General features: G+C 52.0%; 1 protein-coding gene across 6 annotated transcripts in view; it reads left to right on the top strand.

Moving 5' to 3' along the window:
• The window catches only part of TAF1 (TATA-box binding protein associated factor 1), a 120,101-nt gene that overhangs the window by 53,878 nt on the left and 65,856 nt on the right, over nt 1-367 (top strand). The gene's annotated exons all lie outside the window — the stretch shown is intronic.

Below are 367 nucleotides of genomic sequence, written 5' to 3'. Positions count from 1 at the left end.
GGCCTCCCAAAGTGCTGGGATTACAGGCTTGAGCCACCGCGCCCGGCAACAAATATAATCTTAAAAAAAAAAAAAGACAATGAGGTAGTGTGAGAATTACAGTTCCTTTCTGTATTTTTTTTTGAGACGGAGTCTCGCTCTGTCGCCCAGGCTGGAGTGCAGTGGCCGGATCTCAGCTCACTGCAAGCTCCGCCTCCCGGGTTTACGCCATTCTCCTGCCTCAGCCTCCCGAGTAGCTGGGACTACAGGCGCCCGCCACCTCGCCCGGCTAGTTTTTTGTATTTTTTAGTAGAGACGGGGTTTCACTGTGTTAGCCAGGATGGTCTCGATCTCCTGACCTCGTGATCCGCCCGTCTCTACTAAAAAA

Source organism: Piliocolobus tephrosceles, chromosome 12 (assembly GCF_002776525.5).
Source record: "Piliocolobus tephrosceles isolate RC106 chromosome 12, ASM277652v3, whole genome shotgun sequence".
Classification (NCBI taxonomy): domain Eukaryota; kingdom Metazoa; phylum Chordata; class Mammalia; order Primates; family Cercopithecidae; genus Piliocolobus; species Piliocolobus tephrosceles.
The sequence above is the reverse complement of the archived record's forward strand: the minus strand, read 5'-3'. Positions and strand labels throughout refer to the sequence as shown.